Below are 7322 nucleotides of genomic sequence, written 5' to 3' on the forward strand. Positions count from 1 at the left end.
CGTTGAGTACGTACGAACCTTCGGGATACGTGTAGAATTGAGTAGTGCTATCGTAATCGCAAGGTAAACGTTGTCATATCAAACGTGAATCATATTTTATCTATGAGGTAACCTGCGACACCGCGAACCCTTTGGTTTCCACCGACACATTATGAAGATGTTTACCGCCTATGACGTGTTGAAGTGGCGTTTGTATGCTCTGCGAGCGAAATCAATAAATCCTTACCCATCGTAACAAATGTAGGCATGTATTTCCGAAGACAACAATAATCCAAGGATGAATGCACACAGTAGACTGTCGTCTTCATGATGCTCTGCGAACCAACGGGAACCGGAAATGGCAAAAATGAAACTACCGGCCATTCCATGCTCTGGTCTGCCGAGTTTCGTGATAATAATGTGACGAACGAACGACAACACACAACGATGAATGATGATGAGTGGGAAAATATTCACTGCTTATTTGTTTAACAAATACCTATGAGATACCCACATAGTACGCCGGATTTAGTTAGCAAGTGATGATTTTAGGAAAACGAGCACGTCAAGTTTAGCGGAATGAAGCAGCCAACGGAAGGCAACGCCTTCCATGACCAACGGATGACAGCTCCCTTGTGGTCACGCTTTTTTGAGCGACATATGCGCCGCGGAGATAGCCGCAAGCTCTCCAGTACATGCGTAAAGACACATGCGCCGTGGAGGGGACATGATGACGACGAACGAAATCAAGCCAAAACTACGTATTGTATCCCGGATTACGCGTCCACCACGTCCGCCACCGGACGTCCACGTAGTGGGAGGCACGTCCCTTTCCATCTTGTGTTTCTTTATTTTGTTTTCTGTCCCGGTAGCGTCTGTGCTGCTCCTGACCGGTTGCAACATAGAGTTCCGTTGCAACATAGTCCGATCCCCTGGGTTGCAAGGTGCGGTCATCTCTACTGCGCATGCGTTTCGGTATAACGTCGTGTTTAAATGAGATGGCTCAGCCAGCCGCCGGCTCTAAAGTGAAACGCACCGCGCCACCGCCTCGAAAATATTGTCGCCACCGGCGCGCGAGCTCGGAAGATCTCTGATTGGCTGCGCATTATACTATGTATAAATATTTGGATGCTCATTGGTCTCAAAGAACTGGCGTCAGTTTCCTTCGCGCTGATTGGGCGAGAGTCATTTGATTGAGGCGCGCGTATCCAAACGGTCGGTCGAACGGAGGAGAAAGAAAAACGACAGAGGAGACATCGCGTCTGTCCGCCCACGCGTGTTCTCTCGGACTGCAACCGTTGTGCACGCAGACGCTAGAGGTAGTTTGAGGGTTTTGAATGCCTTAGATTTAGATTGTGGCGAACTGCTAATGTGAGAACGGAATGGCACATCCACCTAATCATCACAACAGCGAGAAGACGAACATGACATGGAATCCCTGCACCTCCAAAGGACGCAGGAATCGTCAGAGAGGAAATCTGCACTCTTTCCGACGTACTGCTGGTGAACGGTAAGACAAGTTTGATTACTTTTTTGTGACCGAAGGAAGTAATACAGGTTTATCACGTTAAGTGTATTACGTACAACATTTACGAGTCACTCGGTAGGTTAGCGGCGTTTCATTGTGCGGTGCATTGCCGTAACTTGTACGTTTCTGATATGCCGCTAATCAAATTATGTGTGGTTATGCTAGTTGCCCCTCATGCACGTCACAGCCGTTCATTCACTGTGATCTATGAACATTTGTGACAAGTGCGCTTTGGTGTTCAAATACGAAATCAAGATCGACTGCCTATCATAGCAGTGATTTTCGTGCAGAGTTACGGATCATCAATAGATTTTTTTTGTTTTGTTTCAGCTCTCCCGCAGCCATGGGCAACAACGACGCACATAGCTCAGCATTGGCTTCTGAACTGCCCTTCGATGTCGAAGCACCTAAAGCTCCAGTGAAGCCTGTTACAAGACGTAAAAAGATATGGACTGTAGCTTTTCCGAGGCAGCTCCCGAGGACAAATAAATTTGATTTGTCATACACCATCGCTTTTTCATTGCCTGCTTGGGACAGCATGATCGTTGCTCTACAGCTAGCGCCGAAGACAAACCAAACGGACGAGGTTGGGGGTAGGGGGGACGAGAGGAGAGACGAAAAACCCGAGGAGAGAAGAGGGAGGAGGTTGAGAAAGCAGGTCGGTCTGCGCATGCGCACTGGGCCCGAGCTTTTTTCCCGCGCTGCACCTCGGAGACGCTGTGAGTGGCTCCTGGGGATCACGTGGTTTGCACGCCCGCCATTTTCCCTGGACCGTTGCGTAAACGGCAGCTTCCGGCGGATGGCTCAGTGCTTGTCTTGCAACGGTTGCACGGCGCAGGTTTTTCCATGCCAGTCATTTCGCGAGGTGTCATGGAAAAACATGCGCTCTGCTATACCGCTGCAAGAAAATAGCAGAGTCATGTCCTTTGAACACGGCGTTCAAAACGAAATGCAATTCAGCTGTGATTGATTGATTGATTGATTGATTTTAAAAGAAAAAAATGGAGATGGTAGTCTCGAGCCACTCGGGACTGGCTACTCCAGGACGCGTTATTAATAAAAGAAAGGGAAACTACACTAACCTCGACGCTTTGAAACGCTTTGAAAGAATAAATGAGAACATCATCACCGAGCTTGTCACCAAAAGCGAAGTCTCAAGGCACTAAAAACAAAGAGTGTCACAATGTGTCAAACAGGTCCGTCGAGACGAGAAATTGCACAAGGGCGCGCATGGCAGGTATGAGCTGATTTGCTGGCCAGCACCCAAGAACCTTTTCGGTGGAGTATGGCCGATTATCCAGGCGAGACAGGGACGACATAAGGGTACATCGGTGTGCACTGTACCTCGGGCAGTCTTGGAGTATATGATCCACGTCCTCAACTACATCACACAGACTGCAGTTGGGGGACGGGACCATGCCGAGCTTAAACAAAAGTCGTCCACTGTATGGCACGTTGAGGCGAAGCCTGTAGATGAGCGACGTGATGGGTCGAGGAAGCGCTGACGGCATATAAAAACGGAGATCTGGGTCCACCCTGCGCAGGAACGACGTAGAAGGGACACTTCTGCGCCAGTGTTCACTGCACAGACGTCCCATGAGAGCACCAATTGCTTGCTTCGCGTCCGCTTGGGTGAAATACGTACGGTGCGTCGGTACGCCTCGTGCCACATGAGCCCGTCTCGCAAGTAGGTCGGCAGCCTCATTCCCAGGGACGCCACAATGACCTGGGATCCACAGTGGAGCGAGGGAGTGGAGCTGTAAAATTCCGCTTTTCGCATACGGGGATATAAACAGTGAATCAAAACGTGAAGGTTAACGTAAAACGTTTATTTGCATTTGATCTCCATAGAATTAACTAAGAAATATACATAACAGCACCCTAGATACGCTGATCAAATGAGGAATACGTTTTAAAATGAGAAGACAATAGTTGTCATGCATAGGGACAGTGGCATATGGCAGGCACTTAAAAAAACAACACACCGATAAAATGCTAAATGCAGTAAAGTTAGAACCCGTGCATGTTCCCACATATTAAAAGGCAACAGAACCCCCCCCCCCCCCCCCCTCAATTGTCGGGTGGATACTCATTAAACAAGGACAATCTATAGCAAGACAGAGCACACGCACTCCACATAGAGAGAGAGAGAAATACATGATGACGATGATATGGTTTCCATAGGTTTTATCGTATTGAACCCTGCTTCATGTACTTGTTACGTTACGTTGAATGCATTTTTGTTTACGTCAAGGAAGTCTCATTACAAATACCAGACTCTAATAGATGCCTCCATGACGATTTTTTTTAGATAGGATGGTCATGCGTCCCGTAAGCATCTGGTACAGAGGACTGTTGCTACAGCAACTGTTTTGGATATTATTGTCCGGGTGAACGTCAACTGCATATGCTGTGTCTTTGTCGTGCTAATTTACTTTAATTCAGCTAGCATTTAGGGTTTTGCTCGGTTTTAAAGCAAAATGCTATGTGCAGCAAGTATATCCATGATAACAGAAATCAGATCATCTTAATAAGAGCACTAATGTTCTGAATGCGAGCAACGAAGCTTGCGCGCCCTACAAAACGCTGTCACACATACAGAAGTTGAAGGTACTGTAAAGCAGCAGGGAAGCTGTAATATTGGCAGCACATTTGAAAGCTTATTCAGAAAGAAACTCACACGGCAAATTTTATGCGTGACAGAAAACTCTAAATATTTTTTAATCTCGACTGAAATTGTTGTGAAAAGACGCGGGGCGACTCCTGGTGGGAAACAATCGCCCATTCGTCGAGCAACAGTGTTACATGTCCCCAATCCTCTATCGCCTAAGCCATGGGCTAAGTAGCCGGCTTCTGGAACTTTCTTTGAAACGTTTGTTCAGCTGAGGTAGTTCCTCACATATGTTCTCTCCAAATGCAAGAACATAGGTACATCGTGGAAATGAGTAACAGAACTGTCAACAGAATCACCATGAGAGCCACCTCGCAAAAATGCACCACGTCCTGCAGGCCGGCATGGTGGTGGTAGCGGTCCACAGATGCCGCTATACGCCCCCACTGTTATTGGCACGTTTATGTTCGCCGCCCTAAATGGCGGGAACTGCGGAGTTCGTGCAGGGTCATAGACACAGGGTTGCCCGTAATATTAAATTTGAATTTTATAAAAAAAAACTAGGAGGTGGATTTGAATGAAATTTGTGGCGTTTGTATACTGAGCACCCAAATGTCAAATGAGCCAGCAGTATAAAATTGTATGCTTGCTACTTTACAGTACCTTTATGGAACAGTAATACACGTTACGTTGTCTTGTGTGGTGAACCGTCCCTATGACTAGGGTTTTCTTCCTCACGGGTGACGCGGCAGGCACCCAGATGAAAGGGCAAGTGCGCCTACTCAGGCTTATTAGGGGCTGAAAACAAAAAACAAAAACAAAAACAAGAAAGTTCATATAGTTTAAACTTGTTGGAAATACGGAAAAAAAGAAATGTAAGCCAACTCTCCCTGCAAAAAGCGCTCATTCGAAGTTAGCGAAGTCAACTCAACTTAAATTCTGGTGTCTGACTCACTGCCTAGACCGCGACTTGATTCAGACTGAAACGAAAAAGACCAGAACACCACTGCATGCTGCCCTAATGACGACGCAAATTTACGTCATGCATTGACCCATTGCAAATGCATGAGGTCCGATTTTATGCGATTTGTACTTTGTAATACATTGGCGGTAGAAAGTTGTAGTGTTGAATGGCGGCTGAAATGGAACTTTCAATTCAAATTCAACTTTTAATGCTATGAAATTTTGTTCACACATTGCGTTACGTATTGTTGTTGCGTTACACATTGAGTTCTTCACATTGCGTTACGTACATGTGTCGAGGAGGAGAAGCTCCTCCGTTTCAATGCATCCCAGGTGAAAAATGTTTGCAGTTACAGGTAGTCTATGAAACAATTTCTACTTGAAACCACTTTTAACCACTTTGTACGTAAATGGATTAAACTGGAAATTGTTTCATAAACCGTTTGGAATTGCAAACATTTTTCACCTGGGAAGGCCAAACGCGGTGCTGTTCATAACGCTTGAGCCATATTGTTTTGCACTATTGTCACACAAGAACCAACATGCCCGTCGTTTCAGACAATTCCGCGGTGTGATGCATAGCAAAAGGTTGCGCTGCAAGTTACTTCAGAGATTCAGGTTGCGAAACGCCTTCTCCCGTGTCAGTGCTGATGCCGTGTGCTCTGGATTGATTGATTGATTTGTAAAATAAAAAATGGAGAAGTTTGTCCCGAGCCAATCTGGACTGGCTACTCCAGGACGCGTTATTCAGAAAAGTAAGGGAAACTACACAAATCTATACACTTTGAAACGGAATGGATGAAAACATCACCACAAAACTTGGCACCAAAAGCAACAGTGTAGGAGAGTCCACGTGCAAAATCTCAATGTACAAAAAACAAAGAGCTACTCTTACACATCTTGTCGTGCGTGTTGCTTGTGCGTCACACACGACACGGCACAATTGTAGGAATAACGTAAATAAATACGTACTTGCAAACTAGAACACAGACCACAGACGAGCACAAGAGCAAGTTGATGATCAGGGGTTCTTGAAAACGACGCAAGTCGCGCTGGCTTCGCCTGGCGCGCATGCGCACACTACGAACATCACGTGATTCCAAAGATTTCTGCGAGCGCCACCTACTGAGCGGCGGGATGCCGCACGCCGTCCATCCCCTGTATGTTCAAGGGCGTGCGTACTTTTGAGGTAGCGCGAAGCGGGATTCAACAGAAATATCCACAGCTGGTCCCAAAACGGCGAAGACGTTTGGCTCAAGTATGGTTCGTGGTTCTTTCGTTGTTGTGTGGGAAGATGATGAAGGAAGGATGAAAACACGATAACAAATTAAAGCGTCTGGAGCAACCTAGTGGACAACACGACAACAGTCCATGAACAGGTGAAGAACCCGACTATGGAGCACAGGATCTTCGTAGGGGCCAATGAGTGCAGCGGTTGAGCGGTCTCTTCCTGATACGAGCAAGCTCATCACACAGTAAACGAATTTTAAAGATTCGCACTCCTTCTGCATCTAACACCACGATGACGTAAGCCAGGCACAGGAATAGGAGCGCAGCGCAGGCGATTGTCTCCGAGGTCATCTGCTTAGCGTTCGCATTGCAATATACTAAGTGAAAAGTCCTCGGTAAATACGCCGACTTTCACTCAGTGTGAGCTCTGACGTGGCCATGTTGCGTGGAACACGGTGTTACGCTTCTGGCTGTACGAACACGTCCGGCGCTAACCAGAAACAACATTCCGCAAGCCGGTCACAGAGCAGACGCCGTCCCCGAGCACACTCTTAAACCCGTACCTTTTATTGTAACTTTCAGAAACATGTAACTTCTATATAGACGTAGATTTCGAGATTTCTTATAGGTTACACCGCTGTAACGTATATTTAGAGGTTAAAAGCGACCAAAGTCATGTCTTTACAACACGAATAGAAGTTACATCTCGGAAAAAACAAAAACAGCTTGTTGTAACTTATAAATGTACCCTCTACTCCGACACTGTAACTTCTAAGCGAAATCTCCAACGATAATTTCTTTGTTAGTTTCTTATCGTTTGTTTTCCTTCTGTTTGTCAGCATAATGCCGCGTTTCGGCCTCCCATTCGAGACGACAGTTGCGAATCTACGCTGTTATTTTTTATCTGTTTCAGCGTCATCTATACGTCGACTACATGTTATCATTGCTGTATGAACACAGATTATAAGTTCGCAGTCTGAAATACTGATAGTAGGTTTCTTTCTAAAGGGT

The sequence above is a fragment of the Ornithodoros turicata genome, chromosome 2 (genome assembly GCF_037126465.1).
Source record: "Ornithodoros turicata isolate Travis chromosome 2, ASM3712646v1, whole genome shotgun sequence".
NCBI classification, from domain to species: Eukaryota; Metazoa; Arthropoda; class Arachnida; order Ixodida; family Argasidae; genus Ornithodoros; species Ornithodoros turicata.